The sequence below is a fragment of the Taeniopygia guttata genome, chromosome Z, assembly GCF_048771995.1.
Source record: "Taeniopygia guttata chromosome Z, bTaeGut7.mat, whole genome shotgun sequence".
NCBI classification, from domain to species: domain Eukaryota; kingdom Metazoa; phylum Chordata; class Aves; order Passeriformes; family Estrildidae; genus Taeniopygia; species Taeniopygia guttata.
This window is the reverse complement of record NC_133063.1, coordinates 80262873-80285313: the sequence shown is the minus strand read 5'-3', so window position 1 is coordinate 80285313 and position 22441 is coordinate 80262873. Positions and strand designations below refer to the sequence as shown.

Below are 22441 nucleotides of genomic sequence, written 5' to 3'. Positions count from 1 at the left end.
AAGCCATATGGGGATCACTTGTGAAAGCACTTCCATCGGTTTTCATAATTTAATTAATCTGCAATTGATGACAAAACATACTTTCTACTGAGATCAGTTGCTTTACATTTGGGTTCAGACTTTGGGGGGACATGAGTTCAACCCTTCACAGGGGGAGGTGGAAATGGTGGGGAAGATTAATTAATTTTCTTTCCTAAACTCCCTTTTGGTGGCACCATGATGTTGGTTTTTTGGTTTTTTGCCGCTCAAAAATTGTGGGAATGAATATTTTTAGAGTAAGAAGGAGCTGCAACATCTCTGCAATGAGACTTTATCAGGGCCTAGAAGAGATTTGGAGTTTTTCACGAGCCCACCACTGGAAAACACCACACATTTCCACATGCTGGGGCTGCATGTGATAGCTGACCATGTGTTGAACATTCAGATGTCCACTTTTACCATTTCCCCCCCTTCCTCAACAAACCACCCTTCCCTGTTTTTTTTAAGTATCTTTTCATTGCAGTATCTTAGCCTGAGAACACTGGAAAAACACATGAGTCATATGATTGTTTAGTTAAAGTCTTGTTGGCTAAATTCAATTGAAACAAATAATAAACAACTGTAAAACTGTGGATGTTTGTAAGAAAATATTTCCAGATACAGACAAGCCTTTCAAGCTTTTAAAGTAAACAGTGTTCACCTCAATGTTATGCATACACCTTTTTTTTGGGACTTGGTTTACAGAAGAATCAACAATAGCAACAATACACTAAATTCAATCTATGGTCTCAAAACCACTTTTTGTTTCAGGTCCAAAAATGCATTACTCGTTATTTAAAATGAAAAAAATTAAAAGTTCTTTACTGATTTACAGCAATGGTAACAGAGATTTACACAGTCATCCTTGGTCAGTCAGATGTGAGAAAGATGACAGAAATTAGTATTTTTTCTAAGGTCCAGACTCTCTACATCTTTAGATGCAGATAATGACAAGAAAGGCTGCAGTTCTGCATTTGGAAATAAATAAGTGAACAGCAGCACTAGAAAGAAATAGGAAAAGGATTTACTGGGCTCAAGAGGAAAGGACAATAATTTGAAAACTGATGCTGCAGACTGACAGTGATGCAGAAATACCTCTGTGAGGGAATTTAATAATAAATAAACAAATATATTGTTCGTGACACGTGAACAGTAAATGTGCCAGCAGTGGGGAAAAGCTTCACTAGAGGCAGATCACACCAGAAGAGTTCTAATAAGGTGAAAAATTGTTCTAGAAATACCTAGATAAGGACTTGAAAAGGAAAGCATCAGAACATTGGCTGTGACTCAGCGTCGGGAATTATCACTTGGGATAGAGAAGGGAGAGACTGGGCTTGAGGAGGCAAAGGATTTTTAAAAATAAAGGTGATTTAGCTGTGCTAAACCTCAGAACTTTGCCTCAGAGGAGCCCAGGGAAGGGAATCAGCAATGTGGCACCAGAATTAGTGGGAGGTTGGCTGCCTGGCCTCCAGGGGTGCTGAAAAGGAGGATGGAAATTTTGGCAACGGGGAGCATCAAAGAGCTGGAGTGGCCGCTGGGTTTCACCAGCACCTTGGCAACCTCTCCTCCCTCTCCCAGCCACTGGCAGCACCTCCAGGAAGGCTGCCCAAATTCCTGGTCCCTGGGATGGGGAGGGGGTGGCTTACAACAGGACAAGGCAAGGGTTTGTGGCTGCAATCAGAGGAAAGGAAAACTTGTTTATAAGAAGCCAAAAGAGCTGGTCTTGGTTAGTCTGGCAAAACACGCCTCGGTGAGGATATAATTGCTCTCTATAAATCTATCAGGGAGAAAATGCCAGAGAAGCTAAAGAATATTTCAGCTAAGACTTGGGAGCAGAACTAGTGGGGCCATAAATTAGTTCAAGCTGGAAATGATATAATTTTAAGCTGTAGGAAAACTTCACAGCCTTCATAAAGACATTTTAGGGTGGAGGAAAGAAACACAAAGCTAGTTTTAAATCACAATTTGCCTGCTCTGTGAGAAACTGCCTCAGATGAAGGGGAATGTGGATAGGACTAGGCTATGACATAGGGGTTGCTTTTTTTTTTTTTTTTTTGTCCTAGTAGACCTGATTTTTGGCAAAAACCTCAATATAAGTAGGTCAATTGATTCCTAATTCAACAGAATTCTTTTCCTTCCCCCTCATGGCAGGTCCAGGCTCTACTTGCTGAATCCGGAATTCAGATGGGGCATCCTATTGATCCACACGGAGCTACAAACCTGCTCCCAGCAACTCTAACTCCAGTAATTTCCTAAGATGCTCCAAGCAGCAGCTCTCTTCCCCCTGATAAGGATCATTAAATATCTGCAAATGAAATGGAGGCACTTGTGGCTGGCTTAAATGGCTTGGCTGCTGAAATGCTTGGTCATGCAGGAGGTTTCTGCGTGCCTGCTGCAAAATGTGTGCAAAATGCGAATTTCCCACCCTTGCATCCCAGTGGTGTGGCAGAAAGAAAGGGAAATGGCAGTTCTGTTTCCACTCTGGACCACTAAGAGTGGCTCGGGGTATTAAGTCGTGAAAATAAAGATAATTTCAGCACGTGCTTGTAAATCAAAGGTGTAACATGGTAACATGAACAAAAACCAAAAAACAAACAAAACAAAAACAAAAAACCCAAACCAAATCAAACCAAAAAAAAAAAAAAAAAAAAAGAAAAAAACCACAGGATCTCCCCAGACCAAACCACCCTGACATCCTCATAACAGGAAAACCACAATGCTCTGAGCAAATGTGAGAAAATGCAGAGCAAAGGATTAACTGGACAATTTGCTACTGCTTGATAAAGTCATGATGCAGAACATATCATGGCAAATAAAAACCTCTGAGGCTGTGTAAGCAGAAAGGCTTGCAGAGGGGGCAGTTTAGTGCACCTTGTACAGTTACAGAAGTGCATCATATTTTAGCTTTAGATGTCTTCAGATGTAGGAGGACATGTCTGAAGAGTCTATGCCTAGGAGACCCATTCTGAAGGGAAAAATGACATATATTTGGAGAAATAATGCGTGAAAATCCACACACAGGAGAGAATTTTGTTTAGCATACACAGAGTTTGAGAGAACCAAAGTCCAAGGACGGGGTTTAATTTGTAGAGCTGTGACATGAAACAGAAGACATTTAAAAAAAACATTGATGTAATTGGTAAATGGACTGGCTTGAGAATTATTTTTGTCTGCCAGCAACATCTGCTGGCTTGTGGTCAGTCCTGAAGATAAAGTAAACCTGTGCAGATTTCAGTTAAAACAAAAACAAACCCAAAAGCAAGCCAAACCAAAACATTAACCCAACACCAGCTTTTCTTGACAATCTCTGAACTTAAAAACTCAGTTAACAAGGAAATTGTATTAATTTGGTTTAAACCAGACAAGGCTATATGCTTGCTTAGGCAACAAGAATACTTACATTAGTGAGGCTGAAAATGAGTTGTGTTTCAAAAATTAAATTAATGGTAAATGGATAAAATTCACTTGTTTTTGTGTTTTTTTTTTTTATTTTTGCAAGTTCCTCTAAACTTAGTTAATTACGTGGATCAGCAGTTCTACAGTCATCCAGAATAAACTCCAGGTTTTTGTCTGGGCTCTGATGTCCTCAGGACTGTGCAGGCTGTTTTTCAGCCTCACAGAATTTATTCCTGGCTCCCCAGAAGCACCTGCCAGGGCTTTTGAACACCCTCAAATCCTCATCCACATCCCTGAGGCTGGGGCTGTCACACTCTGGAAGGTGACATCCCTACAACAGACAGGGATCTCTCACAAAGATACACAGGACAGAAGTTTGGCACTCCTCCTGCCTATTTTTTTGGAATATCTATTCTATCCTTAAACAATTACAGGTGATCACTGGAAACAAGCTAAGGATGACTTTTGCCTTGACACATTATAGCCATTCTCTCATTTTTTAAATTTTTTTTTCAGTTACCAAAGCTTCACTGAGCTTTTACACCAAATACCTGCCCCAGTCACTATCACCACGTTCTTTTAAAAGTTAAAAATTCTTCTGAAAGTTACCTATACCTTCCGATATTTACATATTTCTGCTAGAGTTTCTCACACACTATCTTGTAAATAATGATTATTTTACATTCTTCTTTGCAAGAAGAAAAAAATTAATAGACTATTAGTTTGACCAGTGCGGTTGGAGAAGTAAAAATTTCGTCCTCCAATCCACTGTCACTTTTAGAATTCTATATATTAAGAAATCAGAAATAAAACTTCCTCTTTTCCCTCTTTCACATCTAAGGTAAATGCGTGATTTATTTTGTGGCATAATACAACACACACAATGAGAAAATTTCCATTGTAAGTTGCACTCACTGCAAGCAGGGCTGTTAAAACTCTGGCCTGGGGTGAAGAACCCAAAAATCAGTGGAAAAAATGCATCTCTCCAAAGCTGTCTGAAAGGAGAATCCCTGCCCCAAAATGCTGTTTTTGGGAAAAAGATTGTTTTCCCCTTTGGTGTGCTAATGGCAGGGGTTGTAGCCCCGAAGGATCTGCGGAGAATTTCCCTAAAAGCTGGTATTTCTGCTCATTTCTAACCAGAAGCTGCACAGCCAGCACTGTGGAAAACTTGTGGTTTCTCCCCACACCCTGTGCAGCATCACCTGCCTCAGGTATCTGCCAGACCATGAGGGATCTGTGGGTCATCAAAGCTTGCAATTCCCTTGCTGCTTTTAGAAGTTGTGATTTTCTACCAGGACCATAAATTATCAAACAATTTAGCTGAGGGACTGAACTCCTGCTTAGGCCAGCTTTCATCTCAGTGGCACATATAAATTTCCCAAGAAAAGTGCACATGGGGCGTGGGACCGTGCTCTAGGATCTCTCACTTACCAGGAGCTTAAATCTGGTGGGGTCAGCTCAGCTTCATTTCTTTCTCAGGGCCCAAAGCACAGATTCCCTCACAGCCAAATGTCAGGTTTTGCACTCTAAATGCTGTTCTCCAGGGTTTTTAAAGAGTCAAATAGCAGGGGTTAAAAAAAAAGAGCCCCAAATGCCCAAACCTATCCCGGGCAGGCCCCCATGAGCCAAGCCCAGCCCAGCTGCACCTCCCAGCCTGAGGGCTGACTAACTGGGAGCTGTGCTAATCCCTAATTAAATTTAATCTACACTGGAGAGGGTTTGTTGATTTAGCTAGATAGGTAACGAGATGCTGACAGGTTAGTTCTGGCACAGAGGGATGGAAAAAACCTCCAAGAGCATAATTGGTAGCAGTTGGATTAGTAGTGATTCTTTCTTCAGAGCAGATAATAACATATATGGATGCTTCAAGAGTGAAAAACTGGGGGAAGTTATTTTCATTATTATATTTATGTATAGATTTATATTTATTATGTTATATTATGATATTTAACATTATTTTATTGTTATTATATAATTAATATAATAAATATACTATAAAATAATATACAATAATAAGTGTAATATATCATAGTATAATCTAATCTAATATTAATATAATATAATGTAATATAATGTAATATAATGTAATATAATATACAATAATATAATAAATATAATATAATGAATATAATATAATATATCATAATATAATATAATATAATATAATATAATATAATATAATATAATATAATATAATATAATATAATATAATATAATATAATATAATATAATATAATATAATATAATATAATATAATATAATATAATATAATATAATATAATATAATATAATATAATATAATATAATATGTAGTACATTAATATATTAATATATTGATATATAATAATATACAATAACATACTGACATATTAAAATATAATAATCATAATAATAACAATAATTCTACCTGTCAGACTACTAATTAGCAGTCTACTAAATAGCACCCTACTAATTGTGGACTACTAATTAGCAAAATGAATGCTCAATGTAGAAAACGTGTTTATCTGTATATTATACATGTGTGGATGGCCATCCCAGCTCTGGTTGTTGATAACACCCTGATAAAACAAGATATATTTCTGACTGACATGACTGCACCAGTAAAAGCTGTTTAGAATGACCAGCGCTCAGGAATTTGCTCTTCCTCTCTCTTGAGATGTCTACTGGTGACAAAGAGGGAACTCACCCAGCATGAAACTTCAATAAAATAATTTCCCTCTGTTTTTCACTCCTGGAGCATCAATATATGTTATTATCTGCTCTGAAGAAAGAATGACTACTCATGCAGCTGCTGTGGGTCCCAGGCAGAAAGTGAATGCTTTTTTAGAAATTATTAACCTTCTGTTCTCTGGGACTGGAACCTCACAAAGATGGGCTTGAGCAGACCCCAGATGCAACCTCCATCACCCCTCCTTCAAACTTGTGTGGTGGTTAATCCATTCCTAAAGTGGGTTATTCGTGTAGAACAGCTCTCTCAACATTCTCACAGGAGCTGCATATCCAAGGGGAGAATATCTGCTCATTTTAGGGGCCATAGCTGTTAATGAAGCAAAAAGTAGCAAAGAAAATGTCACTGACAACAGAAGATTAGAAAATATGGTTCCATTAGGTGATACATGAAGGTAATCATAGAAAATATTCCTGTCTTTTGGTCAATTGGAGGAATGGATACTATTTAAAAAGCAGTTTCCTAGCATCAAAACTAAATAATCTGAGAGGTATAAATATAATTAATGAGCTTTTTAATGGTCTAGTCTCACTGGAAAGGCTGTAGACAGTAGAAATCTCTTCCCCAAAAAAATCAGGTCATTGCTCTAATTAGATCTTACAGAGACATAAGAACATGCATTCAATGAAGATAAATTTCTCACCTCCAACGTGCCACTAAAAGATCACACCAGACAGAATTAATGCCTTTGAGCCCTGCTGTTGGAATCTCAAATTTATCCAGCACATCTTTTGAGATGCAGCCTTGGGTCTGTTTTGTATAAACCTGGAATAAGGGACAATTTTCCTCCTGCTTCCAGCCTAACTTGAGGCATTTTGGCTTTGATCTGTGCTGGAACAATCCCAGCCTTTGGGTACCAGAGGCATTTCAGCCTCAGCATCTTAGATGTGCTGCAGGGAAAATAAATTAAAGAAATGCGACACCTTCCCTGCCACGGGAAAGGGGACAGCAATTGTGGCAACAAAACAAAGTTGTTGGGTATTTTTGGGGTTTTTTTTAACTCCAAGAATGTGGGTGAGAAGCTGGTGGGGAGTGGAGAAGAGCAATTTTTGAGGATCTGGGTGGAGTGAGAGAAAAAAGGGGAAGCCCAAATCAGACAGAAGCTGAAGATGTGCTGTGCCTCCTTCCCTCACTGTTTTTGTCTTCAGGTACTGGGTGACCTCCATTTCAAAGGCTCTAAAGTCTGATGCTATTTAAAAATCCCAGAGATTCCCTTCATTATTACTATAAAAGGAGTGGCAGACATATTTTATGAAGGATTTCACGCTGGTCATCAGAAAAGAGGAAAAAAAAAAAACTTTTGATGCTAGTCTACCACTCCAAGTGCCTCTGTTTAAATGTCTCAAATTAGATTTTGTTGGAAAAAAGGTACTGGCACACTCATAACCTGACATACTTTCCATTATAAACTCATTTCTACTATAAACTCAGAACATAAAAGCTATAAATAGCACCTCCACTACAACTCAGATTTTCCTTATGTGCTCTGAATTCAGAAACAATATTTGGACTTCAGCTGATTTCTCTCTTTACAAGGCTTTATAAATAAATTATAGCACTTATTTATTATTTATTCAATTTTTTTTTTTAATAAAATTTTGTAAGAAACTGTTTTCTGTCTTGTTCTTCTGGGGATAAGAGATGTGTTTGCAGCTCAGGGAGGAACACAGAGCAGTTCCCCACAGTCCCATGGCAGAGGAAGCAGCAAATCCCAGGAAAAGAAAAACCATCCAGAATTGTGGCCCAGGATCCAACCTCTCTGTGCTCACTTCAAACTTCTGCAGCTGTTAACCACTTATACTTTCTCAGTTAATTTTAATTTTAACAAAAATGATTTTTTTTACCTCTGCCCAGGTTTCCTGCCCTTCATGAGAAGTTGTAAATATTTTGCACTCTCCTCCCACCTGTGTGTCCCCATCCTTTCAAATGGACATTCAGCTGGAAAATATTCTCAAAATTCTCCTTTCTTATGCTTGTATGTTAAGGATACAAGAGAATAAAACCTAACAACCTAGCATCCACTAGGACATCTAGAAATGGTTCCTCTAGATGTCCTAAAACACCTGGGATAATGCTGAAACCTGAAAAACCCCATGAAAACCTGAAAAATACCCCAAAAAAAAAAAAAAGTAAAACAAATCTGCTAAAACAACCCCACAAACAAACCAAAACAACCCAACCAAAAAGACCCAAACTAATGAAAATATTTCTGAAGAGACTTCTGGGTTTTAATATTTTATGAGGGTAAAGCTGTGAAGGCCCAGTTTTCCTTTTGCTGTCCGTCAGAAAGAAAAGGAAAAGTGACTTAATTTTGTGGCACTGGCAAAACAGTCCAGTGGGTGCTGCCAAAGATAAATGTTGTTTGATTTTCAACAGGCAAAAATGAGAGGCTAAGCAACACTGTCTATGGTTCTTGGTCACTGGAGCAAAGATATTAATTTCACAAGAGACACCCACAGCTGCAAATTCAAGGAACATTTTCAGCAGTTGCAAGGTAGCTGGGGGAATATCCTGACCTGGAAATATTTTCTGGCCAAGTGTTCCTTGAGTCTAGAAATGTATATTTAGGGTTCTCTGCATTGTGGATATGTACAGGAAAAATTAACAAGATTTCTCTTTGATTTGAGACGGCTAAAGGTGTTCCAGACCACCAGTTTTACTTAAAAAAAAATAATAAAAATTATAATTTTAACTTTGCATTCATTTAAAAGATTTGATGCTGTCTGCCAACTCTCTTTTGGCATTTAAGATGTAGGGATGAAAAGCAATTTGCAAGAATAACTTTATTATGTTCATGGTTCTGAGGAAATCCTTCTGAAGATGAGCTATGGCAAGGTTGCTGGAGGACATTGCAGGACTCTGCCATCTCCCAGAGAGTCCTATTTGTTTTAAAACCTGAAAATATAATGTCAGAAGTGTAGGAATTGGTGTTTAAATGCAACATAGTTAATGCCTTAATGAGGAATATCTTTTCCAAGTATGTCTAAGTTCACATTGGCTTTCCTGAAACCCCCAGGTCAGAAATGTCCTCTCCCATGTGCTGAAATCTGGATAACCCCAAATAATCTAAGACCTGTGGCTTCTCCTCATGCAACAAATAAAAGTGAACTTTACTTTGTGACATTTCCTATCAAGCCCATACCCACAGAAAAATCAGCAGAGCAAGGGGCCAGAATGAGAAATAATTTTACCTGCTTTGAATAAAAGTACCCCAAATCCTTCAGATGATGCCTACGAATCTATAAATCAGTAATCTCAGTGGCTATCCATGCTTTAACAGGAAAATGAAGTCAGAAAATCAAATATGAAATATTATTGGCCTCTGAGTCAATGAGTCAGAAGACATTAGCATACGCAGCCCTCACTGTAATTGCTCAAGATTTTTCAGGCTGCTGTGTTAACCTTTAGAAAAGTAAATAGTGGAAAGCTGCACGACAGTCTTCAGCAAAGCTTGAGCCAGAACTGCCTTTTCTGTCTTCTTCAGAAAGAGCAAGAACCTCATTGTCAAGGCATTTTGACCAGATTTTTACTTTCCTTTTACTCATGTAGACATATATATCTTGGTAAAGTAAGTCAATTCACATAGAATATATCTTCAGCAAAGTGGGTAAGGGGGGGGTTTTCTTGCATTCAAAAAGATGCGCTAATTTCCATGTATAATTTCTATTACTACATGTAATTTTTTAGTTTTAATTTTGATCACTAAAATGTGTCATTTTTAATCTGCATTAATTGTATGTAGGCTTTCTGATTGTTTGCACATCTTCCTTGTATAATTTGCTGTATTTTTCCCTAGAAGGAAGTTGGAAAGTTTCTGGGACAAATAACTTTTCCCCCCTGAGATGATTCCCACTACTCTCAGGCAGTCTAGATCCTTTTATTTCACTTACACTGCAGTCTGTAACCCTCAGACATCTCTCCTGAATTTGAAATAATGTGTATTTGAAGGTGGTGGCCCAAATCAATATGAATGCTGGGCAGGGGACTGAAGCAATGCTCCACCAGCAGCAGTAAAATATCCTTACAGGAAAGTGTCCTAACCACTCAGCAATTCTCTCTCTCCTATTAAAAGCTTTACATAATTAAAAGGTAACAGTTAATATTAGTTTTCAGGTGCCTGGGTCTCAAAATGATGCTCTGCTATGTTCTCTGCTGGCACAGCAAGTTCTCTCCCTGGAACAGAGAGGAGTTAGGATGGCAAAAATGATGCCTGGAAATCCTCTGTGGGCTCTCCATTATGCCCTGGGATGTTGCTGTCCTGAGTGGCAGTGAGATATTATTCTTATCACCTCTGGTTTTAATGAAGGGGTGGGACTACAGTTGGGTTAAAAATGATTTATTGCTCAGATAAATCTCAGTTTTACAGGCTGTGAGATTTAAGTATAAAGTTGGCATAAGTTCTTTGTTGCAAGACAATATATAACTTTTTGATAATGGACAGTTGCTACTAAGTTTATTTTGCTTTTCTAACCTATTTTACTTAATTCTACTGCAAGGTGTATGCTTTTATCTAATGAGCTACTATCACATATATATATCACATATACACATATATATGTGTGATACACGTATATTACATATATGTATACACATATATATGTGTGATATATGTATATTACATATATACATTCATATGCTTCTATTATAACCTCTAAACTCTTAGCTCACTCGATATAATTACATTACCACACTACAGACCCTAATATTACCTAATACAGTTTCTTAGTTAAGGCATTACAGAAACACAAGTTTATGGTTTTTCTGCTAAATGTCTGTGTACTTTTATTTTTACATCAATCCAAACTTCTTCCTAGGCTGCAAATCAAACTCTCCTGTGCCTGTGGAAGTTTCTGTCTTTCCATTTCTCACAGGGTATGAGCAGCAAAGTGCTGGGATTCAGCTTTTCAATAAAGCTGCCTGACTTGCAATCACCCCAGGACTCCTGCAGGAATGATAAACTGCATTAGCAGGATGCAGCAGGCATTTATCCATAATGGCCTGCTCTGTGGACCTCTGGCTGTCCTTTGGTGTGATTTTATTTCAGGAAAAAGGGAAGCAAAGGTCAGCATCACGGGCAGGTCTGTTGGCTCATCCCTCACTGTCCGAGCAGAGCGCTCCCTGGGATTTATCCGAGGTAATTTTGGGATGAAATACAGCTCTCCAAGAAGCTCTCCCGGTGCTGAATCAAGCACCCACAGCTCCCTGAGTCAATCTGGAGAAGCTGATCAGCTCAGGGCTGGAGAATTGCACTGAAGGTCCAAGCCAGCAGCAATTAAGGGCTGGCTGACAAGAAATGGAAGACTCGATGGGGAAACTGTAAATGAGCCACGTGTTTTCTGCACCATGTCCTTCCTTCTCTACATGCAGTTAAACAAAGTTCTAAGAAGCCTTTTAAACATTTTACAGCAGTGCCTACCATGCACAGAAGAGCTGAGCTTCCCCCCCCCCACACCCCTCTGTTCTTGTTTGAGGAAAAAGCAATACCAATATTTTGATACATTTCGCTTTCCCCCCACTATTTTTACCTTACTTTTTCCTTGAAAGGCTCTAGAAAATGCTGCTGAACTGGAGATTTGGCCTCATTTTGTAATATTTTCTTTTTTTATTCTTCATTCTCCCTAGTTTACTCCTGCAGTTCATATATTTGAGCTTTCCATTGCAAGCACAGAGGCCAAAAGACTTTCCCTGCTGGGAGTCAAGGCTCTTATCTGATATTATGACTTCAAAACTGATGACTTAATAAAACAAACCCACAAAACGTTATGAGAATTTTTTTGTTTTTGTTTTAATGCTTTCTAGGCCACCTGCCATATTTAAGCTTCCATGACAGAGGAACATGAACCAAATTTTACTTGAGGTAAACCCACTTGTATTTCCTATGTGTTCTATTGTCCCTACTAAAGTCTGGGAAGAGCTTATGTACCTGCAGAGAATCAGAGTTTCCTTTTTCGTGACAATACTTATGAGAATAAAAAGAGAATTTAAAAGTAATGGCTGTTGACTAGAGGAGTGTTTAATTTCTCCTTTTGCTCATTTTTATTTGCACATTTTAACTGAAATTGCAAATGTTTAGTTGCAAAAGAAGAGGAGTATTTTTCTTCTGGTGTTCCTCCAGATAACAAATTTCCATCTATAAATTTCCCTGACAATGGGATTGTGACTCCATGGGCAAAAGAGACATTCCTCATAGGTGGCACAAACAGAAAGCCAAAAGATATAGAACTTCAGGGAATATTCAAGCCTGATAGAAAAAAAAAAAAAAAAAAAAAAAAAAAAAAAAAAAGAAAGGAAAAAAAAAAGGTCAAATTGGCTATTTGGTATCAAAGGAACTGAGAGGTAGTGTGGTTCCACATTAGAGGAATGTGATTCCACATTCCTCTCTACCTCCCTCTCTTTAGATATTTTTCAGGGTGAGCTCTTGCCCTCCACCATGTGGTCACCATTTTTACACTTACAACCACAAGACTTTGCTTTATTTTATGTGCTAAACTCGATAGAAAACTGGAAGATTGCTACTAATATACAGATAAATATATATATATATATATATATAAAAACATAAAACTTGCCATCACTTCAGTCTCTGAAGCTATAATAATGAAGAGTTGATGAATATCATTGTGTGTGGAAGGAGGGTCGTTGTCTGACATGATTATTTTGCACACTTCAAGTCACAGGGATAAATACAGATCTGCTGAAAGCTGTAATCAGCTGGAAGTAAAGACACTTTTCCCCAGTAGAATGTCAGGAAAAGGCTGAAGTCCAAACAAACAAACTGCAATAATTCAGTAATGATGCAGAGATCCACCAAGGTTCCTCAGATAAAATAAATGAATCTCTATCAATCACCAGATGCAGCAAAAATAAGTCACTCTTGAAATATGGCTTGACAGAATCTGTGTCTCCTGGTCTGGAAATAAATGTCTGTGTTTTCTCTTGACACTTTCAAAGTTTTCCCTAAGTGTGGCAGTTTTACTTTTTATAGGCAGCCATTATTCCTTGGAAAAGCCCTATTTATAGGACGTTATCTCATAATTCTCTGCACAATTTGCTGCCTGATAGGTCTTGAAAAACAGTAAATCTGAAGTTTCTATCAACTTGGTATGCAAAATGGATCACTCAGCACAGTAACATTCACCAGTGAGGATGCCTCTTCTGTCTCAGATTTGCAGGATGTGATTGCAAAAAAATAATTTTTAAGTTTTGAGCACCCAAACGAGTTTTGAAGTCAGACTGGGGTGAACTCTTCCTGCAAAGTTCTTGTACTTGAATTACTTTATTAAATAACAGAATTATGATTTGGGCTGCAAAGTGTGAACTGCCATTTGCCTCTTTAGATTTTGTTAAATATTTTTCTGCTTTTTTAGTTGCCAAAGTGTCGTCGTAGGTCATCCTACTGGTGTCCCAGTTTACCCCATTCTGTTTTGTGAAAACATTATTTTCCTTTTTCCTTTAATTTTTTTTTTTTAAATTTCTCCAGTTGGGCAAAGCCATTTAAACTTCAAAGGGAAAATAATTTGGTTTATTCTGTACTTTGCAATTTCTAAAAACCTTTGCATATTTTCCATTCCTTTATCCAAGTCACTGATGAAAACCTTGAAGGGGACCAATGCTGACCAGCCCTGGCAAAACCCCATTTGAAATGTGCCTCTGTAGTCACAGTGAGCCATTTATTCCCTCACCAGTTTTGAAAACATGTCACACTAGTTTTGCCAAGAAAACATCTCCCCAGCTCGTTTATGAAGATGTTAAACTTGCCACTGCTGTTCTTCCATCCTGCTGGGGAAATGCCCTGCTGGGCTTGAAAGTTTTTCTTTTCTGTCTGGTTTGATCAGAGCAGAACTTACATTAAAATGCAGATGGAACCAGCTATGGAGGATGCTTTGGGGAAATAAAAAAAAATATAATATCTGCATGTTTCTCCTAGCCTGCTCATGGGGGGAGGGGATTGGAAACAGATGAAATGTCTGGAAACTGGGAGCAACAACCCAAGAATTGGCTATATTTTCTGCATCAACAACAATAGCTGAATTACTGTTCTCTCTACCTGCTTTTTCAGCTGGGAAAAATGTAGAAAAAGCTTGGGATGTCAACATCTTTGCTGTTTTTCCCCTCTCCCCACAGCACAACAAAGTGACGTGGAATGATAAATGTGACCAGGCACGCCAGCACCAAAAAGCATCCACTGCATTGACACAGCTCTCAGAATTATTTAGCTTGCAGAAGAACTTTAGGATCGTCAAGTTTATTTTACAGTGCACCAGTGTAAATGGGTTCCAATGAATCATACAAAGAATTAATACAGCATCAACTTAAAAAAAAAAACAAACCCAACCCAAAAGATCTGCCTTGCTGATAAAAGCTGAATCATGTTTTGTGCACATATTTTGGATCTATATAATCAAAGTTATTAGAAAAACAAGCCCCAAAGGCTCAGCAAAACCTGGCATTTTGCTTCACATATCTGAAAATCCAGATATACAGCTTTTCTGAAAATAATAATATGTGCCTAAATCCTTGAGGTTAAGCATGAAATTAAAATCCCAGACATTCCCTGCAGCGTGTCCAGCACCTTGGGTGTCAAGAAATCTGAGCAAATCACCTCACAAGGCCATCAGCAGCATGATCAGAAAGTGGTGGCACCATCATGGTCTGTTTCATCACGTGTGCATCACTGAAATTTCAGCAGGAAAACCACCACACATCCTGTAACGTTATTTTTCTCTGATATGGTTCTTATAAATCTTTTGACTGGGCCCAGCACTCCAGTGTTTTCACATTTTTCAGTGTGCTTTTCCTATTTCTAGGCAGTATTATTTTTATATGGCTCAGAGGTGGTTTCCTTTTTTGCCTGAATATACATTTATGGGGAAAAAAAACCCCCAAAACCCAATCAGCAATCACATAAATATACTGGAGTGTAGCATGTTAATGAAAAGATGGGTAGTTAATTTCAATTGGAGAGTTTGGGAAGTTATTTTGGCAATGAAAGTTCTTTTTCCTACATTAATCAGTTACTTCTTCCATAGGTGCAGGTCTTGATTCCTCTACTCTTTGCAAATGTGCAGAGTTTTGCTTAATGCTTTATTGACATCACCTTATAGGTGCTCATATCAATAAAACTGAGCAGATTTGCAGTTTGGAGCTTTATGAGCTGCTTCCTGATCAGCCATGTGTGATGCTTTGTATGCAAATAGATTAAAAGTTTTATTCACTGAGGCCTGTTTGAGTTTCTATTGATTTCACCGAGTTACTGATGTGAGTAATGTTGGTTATCTGTGTTTTTTTTTTCTGGACCAGAATCTCTCAGAGCAGTGGATGCACACAGGCTGCCCCTTCCCTCTGTGTGCAGGCAGCACTGCAGGAAAGGAATTCTGAGCATAAAGAAAGTGTTAATGAAAGCAGATTTAGGTATTCCTCATGGCAGAGTTCACTGACACAATTTAGGTACCAGCTGAATTATCAGGTACCGCGGCACAGGCTGTGCAAATTAACATATGGCATGCAAAAAAACCCTTAATACACCCAGATGATCAAACCCAAATTTGAGCTATCTCTAAGTAACCCCACGGCAGAGGAGCTGGAAGATCCTAGATCACCTTCAAATTCCCTTTCCAACCCAAATCATTCCATGTTTCCAACTTTTCCTTCTTTTTACACTGGAGTGGCTTGAAACTTTTTGTTTCTTACCACCTGAGATTTCTGTCAAGCCCTTTTCTGTTCTAACCTCCATGGCCCACATTTTCCTTGTAGGCTGCATGTTCTTAAGGTGATTAGAAGATATTATTAATGGAAAGATGTCTCAAGATAACGGTCTCCTGCAGTAAGGCAAATGCCAAGATGACATTTTTTGGAGCAAGATATATTCAGATATATTCCTCTGTCTCATGCCTTATTATTTTTTTCCTGCTACGCCAAGCCATGAATGATGCAGATTTTGCCCTGATGTGCCCTGAAGTGGCAGTGACTCTGTGTGCCAGTGGAAAACTTGGTGCTAGTAGCCTTGCAAAGACTCTCATTAATCAGGTTTGTGTTTCTTTCCCCTGTGATTCACAGCACCAGGCTGGGCAGGGCTGAAGGGAAAATCTAAAGCCACCTGTGAAGCACAGGACTGAGTCAATTAGCTCATTTGCTGCTGTGATATTTGGCCTTCCTAGTCTGTAATTCATAAACTTTTCCTGATTAATGGAAAAGCAGGTTTTGAGCCATTAACTCACGATTTTGTTAACAACCTCCTGTGGCAATATTTCACGTGAGTCTTGGGAAAAGGTTCCAAGGTAGCCAGTGCAGGCTACTGCTGTGTGCCTTCTTCATGCATGTTTTAAATGTGGGGAGGTTTTTTTTGTTTTGTTTTGTTTTGTGTTTTTATTTTTTGGGGTTTTTTTTGGGTTTTTTTAGCTATTGATCATATTTAAGACACCCAGCCTGTTGTCCTAATGTAAAGCAAACACACACACAAAACAAAACAAAACAAAACAAAAACAAAAAAAAAAACAAAACAAAAACAAAACCAAAAGTGTTTTCAAAGCTGACAGAAGGAGAAGGAAACAGGAATTGTCTGTTCTGCTGAGTGTGACATTGCCATTTCATTTCCTGCTCAGTGATGAAAACCAGGAGAAAGTTAAGCACAGGGAGCTTGGCTTTGCCATGTATTTTAATACCTCTTTGGTCTGATAGCCACTGTGGTACTTATTTTAAAAATGTAGGACCAGAACCAGGCATTCATCAACTCATTTGGGTGTCTAGGGGGTGGCTGCAGTGGAAGCTGTGTTGATGGTGGCATTTAAAAAAAAAAAAGCTGAGGAAGCAGAAGCCTGTGAGCTGGCCAGGTTCCATAAATCCCGTCACAAAGTATGTCCAGGTGCATGTTTGCCTGCTTAAAACTTTGTGATGGATGGGATCATTTTTAGAGCTATGAGAGCTGACAGCACCTGAATACCTACCACTGAATAAACAGTCTTTATAATTGTTAAATAAACAATTTTCCTTTCCCCAGTAAAAAAGAAAACTTAAGCTATGAGTGTATCTGACATCTGAGGAAAGTGGAGATAAACAGCAAGTGAAATAAAGGAAAAAAAAAAAACAGGTTTATGACCTTTTATCAGATATGAGAAATAATACATTTTCTTTGTCTATGCTTATCATCGACACAATATTCAAGGAAAAACACAAAGGGGGTTAAGAAAAGCACATCCTATGTGATAAAGGACTTTTGGAAGGAGCTTTAAAATCATTGCTGCTGGACACAGCTTCTCCTGACACAATATTTGTACAGAAATTTCCTCATTTGTACACTAACAGCCCAGCCCATCAAACTGATTGTGAAGCTTTTTTTAGACTGTGGGGTTTAAAAAGTCTCTGCAAACAGATGTTAGTGGCAAATTACAAATAGAAGCCAAGCTGATTTTTGTCATACCCAAAACACAGAGACAACCTCCCCTAAAAAAATAATTAATAATTACCCGCCCCCCCAAAAAAAATCTTATTTTGATTTTTAATTATAAACGTGAATAAAACGAAACACTTCCAGTTAAGTTGCACCTGAATTAGTTAAAGATGTTGCGAATTTAAGAAAATTCTGCCAAAAAACTCGGCAAAATCCACTAGGTGGCATCCAGCGACCGCGTTTGGGCCGCCTTATCTCCACAAAACCTCTCATTCATACGGCAGATAAAGAACTGCATTATTAATTTATACCACTGCATCCACTCTACACCTAATATTTGTTTAGCCAGCTGCTTCCTCTAATCCTCCTTAAAGACCATTGATTGAAATCCTAAGTATATTCAGAGTATTCAGAGCTTTATATTTTTTTTTCTATTTTGCCTTTTTTTTTTTCCCTACCCCAAAGAACATTTTGTTACCTACAAGTTACAAGATGCCTTTTCAGGCGCAGCACTGTGTGCTACAGTTCCTACCAGCGGAGACAGAATGTCTAATACTTCCTCACCAGCAACAGAAGCAGCTTGTCATATGAAAATAACTTTTTTCCCCCCTCTAACCCCACAAAACTTTTCATTTCCATAGAGTTCGAGCAATTAAATACACTGTCAGGTTTACAATGAAACAGAAATGCTGAATATTTCAACTCCCAGGAATAGTTTAAGCGCTGCTTCAGTGAAAAAGCAAATGAAAAGCAGAAAATATTAATTCCAGTTTTCACCCCTTAATCCTTGCAGAGAATTGGAAAACTTTAAATATATTTAAATGTAAGGAATCACAAAGTCTGTCCTGCACTTGAGGATCTCAGGACACCTTTTAAGGGGTGGTACATATTGCTTCCAGATTTTTTACTGAGGGGCAAAGAGGTTAAGCAACTTCAGTAAGTATTGATAACAGTCCTTTTGGCTCCAGGCTGTGACAAAAATATTCCTTTTGGTCACAAATCAGCATAGAAATCATAAATGTTGGGGTCCTACAGTAGAAAACACTCTTCTTGCCAATTTTTACAAACTGTAATGCAACAGAAACCCTCCATCCTTTCCTGAAACCTTTTCTCCCTCTGCCCCAAGCCTTTGTACCTCTCCAGAGTTTTGGTTGGTTGGTTTTTAAGGTTGTTTTTAGGGGGGTTTTTTGGGGTTTTTTGTTGGGTTTTTTTTGTATCCTGGGTAGTTTTAACCGGGCTCAGTGGCACTGGGAAGAAAATGAACCTCCTGGGTGTGGGATGAGAGGATGCTCTGCTGTGGACTGTGCTGTGAGCCTCTGGCAGGGACATAAACTTTTCTTCCTGATGGGCTTTTTTCCCTTTTCTTATTGGAGTCTGCTTACACATCCAAGAAACCTATTAGGAAGACTGGATTTTTGGCAAAAATTTCAGTGAGGACTGGTAGTGCCTTCATTATTACATTTACTTTTTGGAGGGATTTAACTTGTAAAAGCTGCTCTACGCATCTTTCCCACTCTACTTCACTTTAAAGTGTTGAAAATTGTCATACACTGGTCCTTTATTTTTATTTTTTGTTTTATAATTTATTTTTTTTATTCTCTCCTGCACTCTTCCACCTTCCCTTTCCCCCTTGGCAGGTGTGTAAGGGTTGGGCTCTCACATCTCAGGTGATGCTCTCAGAACAACTTTGCTGAGCTGTGCTTTGCAGGACTGTGCTTTGGTGGCCTCACCAGACCCAAAACCCCAAGAAAACCAGAAAATTGATGTGTGGCATGAGGGCTTTGCCTCCTGCATGCCACTCCTTGGCACTGCAGAGCCCTCCTGGCCCAGGGATGGTTTTGCTGGTATATTTCCCCACCTCTCTCTGGCAGCTGTGTTTATTGAGGGGTCTGCACCCCAGCTCATCTGTGCTGTGAGCCACCACACCACACACACTCCTGACAGAACAGGGCTCTTTCCAGAGCTCCTTCTTCCCACATTTTAGGCATTGAAGCGGACATAAACACAAATTCATTGCTGTTCATCACCTAGACGATTCTCTTGAGCACACTGCCAGGCTCCCAGAGCCTCCTGAAGGTGCTGCACCACTTGCATGACACCAAGCACCAGCTATATGGCAGCACTTTCTGCCCTGAAGGACCCCAGCAGCAATTAAGCCCCCACTAATTATACACAAACAGCAATAAACCTCCTTAATTCAAACGCACAAAAAGCTTTCCAGCCATGGCTATCTAAACTCACCACACAAGGAGTTTTGCCATGAAAAGCATTCTGAATGGCACCCTTCTGTGGTTTTGACCCCAAACCCCAAACAAACAGTGAAGTGATGCTGTTATCAGACCCCTGGACCAGCTCATCTGCAGCAACATCTTTGAAATGCTGAGGCATCCCAACTTTATCAGTGAGTGGAGAGGGTGCAGAAACCTGTGCCAAACGTTATTCAGGCTTCCCTTGACAATAAATAGCCAAATATGACATCAGTATGTAACATATCACATCTTATCATAATCTTCTTGCTTCTAACTGGATGGGCAGTACTTTGTGCAGATTCTGCTCCCAGTCCTTGGAATCTTTTTTCTCAGTCTGCCCTGCTCTTTTTTTGCCCTACATCCTGAAAACTTCTAAAAGCATCTGAGTGGATGGAGGAATACTCAAAGAACGAAACAAGCAGCAAAAAAAACAAACAAACAACAAAAAAAAAGGGCAAATCTCAGCGAGAAGAACAATCCCATAGGAGGAAGCCACAGAGCAGAAAGAAGTATACGACTTTTTGTCTTTCTGCAGTTGCAACATGATCCCGCCTTTGGTAACGCAGGGCGCTTAGAAGTCAAAGACACTGAAGTTAGCCAGTTTCAATCCGTCTTTCACCCTCCTCGCCCCCCTCCTCAGCTGCCAGATCAGAACTCCCAAAAATCCCTCCGCTGATGCCACAGGCGCTGCTCGCGGGGTCCCCATCCCACTCGGAGCGGCAAAGCAGTTAAAAAAAAAAAAAAAAAAGAAAAAGAACTAAGCAAACTTTCCTAAAAGTTTGATTTTTTTTTTCTTTCTTTTTTTTTTTTTTCTTTCTTTATTTTTTTTTTACCTTGCGCAGAGCTCCCTGCGAGTTGAGATGCTCTCAGGACTCTCCAGCAGCTGGGAACGGAGGGCAGCGAAGCGCAGGAAGAAGTTTTTGGTGCTCACCTTAAGTCAGAGCGGGTGTGTGTGTGTGTGTGTCTATGTCCCGAGTGTCTCTTTGTGGCTCTGGGTGGCAGAGGACCTGATCCAGGGAAGAGAGAGCCACTTTCTCACCGAGAGGAAAAGAAAAGCAACACGTCATGAGTTAAGTACGCCTCCAAGATGTCTTAATTACAGCCCAACGTGCTCCCATTCAGACCCCAGGAATGAGAGGGGGGAAATAAACCCACACGAGCGCGGTTTTCCCTGTGGCTCACACACCCAGCCCCGGATCAGCGAGGCTGCTCTCTCCCTCCAGGTCCCTGTCCTCGCCCCTCGGGTCCAGCCCGCCCAGATCCGCACCTAAAAAAAAAAACTTCTCTCAGCTCCACACAAGTTCTGAGCTAAAAACTACACGGGACTTAAAGAGAAGAAGGAAAAAAAAAAAAAAAAGTGGGGGGAGAGAAAAGAAAGAAGTTGGTAGTGTTCCTCATGAAGAAACCATTGAATTTAGGGATTTAGGGTGTGTGACACCCTGAGAAACATGACACTCCTGACCACTTGCCTCCCAGCCCCCGCTCCTTTTTTACCCCCCACACTCCCATTAACTCTGAGGGTTTCAGACACCGGGAAAGTGAGGCAGGAAAGCTGTGGAGGGGGGCTGGAAACAGCTGGACCTAACAGGATCCCCTTCTCTTTTCCCTTTTCCCCCAGCTTCCAGTAGAGTTATAACTCCAGGACACAAACCCACCTTCACTTATCACACCCCAAAACACGCCTTGCCGTGTTCTAGGACGCCCTGGCATCCCTAAATCTCAGCAGCTGTTGATCCCAAGACTTTATGCAATTCCTAAACGCCATCCCGGGCCAAAGTATTCCTCCAGCATCAAAAATTTCTGTTTTGCTGTCCCCTTCACGCCATGAGACACGCAGCCCCAGAGGAGTCTGCCAAAATCCACGCAGTGTGTGGCTTTAACCCCTTAAATGCCGCGGCAGCAAAAGCGCGCACATCAAATCTCACACCTGACAAGTGGAGGCAAAAGGTGTGGGCGTTGTTGCATCTCTGAATGTGTCCAATCTAAAAAAGCAACCAACCCAAACCCCAAATTAAATAATAAGAGATGAAAGCAACGCGGGGTGGGGGGGAGGAAAGGTCAAGCCTTGTAGGTGTACTACGTGTTGGCAAATTTGGGCTCAAAAAGTGGTAAAATGTTACTTGTGTAAAGCAGGTGTTACGAAAATGAGGTTCTTGATGTCTGAATCTCCCACAGCAGGAAATAAATGCGGAGTTTTAAGCCCTAAAATTTACTAGGTTGAAAAGCTCGGGTGGTCCAGCCAACTTGGTCCTGTGGACTGATTTTATCCTCCCTCTCACCCGCTCCTTCTCCACCGCTGGATGGGAGAACGCGGCGATGTCACACCCCCGGCATCGCTCTCCAGCCCGGACCCCGCTAAGCTTTTATCATTGTGGGTGCCAAACTCTCGGCCCCCACCATCAAAAGAGGCTGCAAGCCCATCAATCCCGCCCGATCAGGAAATGCCGGAGCCTGACACATCCGAGGGGACGCGGGTTTCACCCCGCCGGGGTCACCGCTGCTGCGCCGCGGCGGCGACTTCACAGCACAGCCCGCTGGAAGGAGAAAAAACGAAAATTAAACAAACCCCAGGCAAATAAACACGCCTCTGCCTGGAATCATGGAGCATCCTGAGATGGAAGGGACCCAAGCCCGACTTCACAGGGCAATCCCGCAAAGAGTTAC

General features: G+C 40.0%; 1 protein-coding gene across 1 annotated transcript in view; it reads right to left on the bottom strand.

The window, feature by feature from the left end:
- HAPLN1 (hyaluronan and proteoglycan link protein 1) overlaps positions 1-20740 on the bottom strand; it is a 63679-nt gene extending 42939 nt beyond the window's left edge. The window contains exon 1 of the mRNA XM_002190812.5: positions 20611-20740. The gene's annotated coding sequence lies outside the window, so the exon portion shown is untranslated. The remainder of the gene's footprint in view (positions 1-20610) is intronic.
- Between the last annotated feature and the right edge of the window lie 1701 nt (positions 20741-22441).